Source organism: Sinocyclocheilus grahami, unplaced genomic scaffold (genome assembly GCF_001515645.1).
Source record: "Sinocyclocheilus grahami isolate Dianchi unplaced genomic scaffold, SAMN03320097.WGS_v1.1 scaffold160.1, whole genome shotgun sequence".
Classification (NCBI taxonomy): domain Eukaryota; kingdom Metazoa; phylum Chordata; class Actinopteri; order Cypriniformes; family Cyprinidae; genus Sinocyclocheilus; species Sinocyclocheilus grahami.
Genome location: NW_015505339.1, coordinates 2,137,560 through 2,137,897, shown reverse-complemented (window position 1 = coordinate 2,137,897; position 338 = coordinate 2,137,560). Strand labels below are relative to the sequence as shown.

The following is a 338-nucleotide window of genomic DNA, read 5'->3' as shown; positions in this document are numbered from 1 at the left end:
GATGCGGTCCGCTTTCTCCGCACACCGAGCTGTGACTTTTGTCCACCTTATCCGGACACGAGAGTGTCAGTTAACGCAGTGTGCCAGTTTGTTTCTCGAGTTTATTCAGTACACATTTGTTCTGCCTCTTCGCAGAGCGTCGATCTGCGCGAACTCAGCCGTTCCGTCGCCATAGCAACGGCTTAAACACACGGATCAGACGCGGATCAAACTAAACACACAAACCGTGTGTTCACGCCTTACATCTTTGGTAGCTAAATATTGGTTTATTTAAGCACGTTGTGTAAATTATGTAAAAAAATAAAAATAAATAAAAAATTGAAAGAACAAGAGACTGT

The 338-nt window shown here is 43.5% G+C and overlaps 1 pseudogene; it reads right to left on the bottom strand.

Moving 5' to 3' along the window:
* Window positions 1–173, bottom strand: part of LOC107592890 (migration and invasion-inhibitory protein-like) — a 6,310-nt pseudogene extending 6,137 nt beyond the window's left edge.
* Between the last annotated feature and the right edge of the window lie 165 nt (window positions 174–338).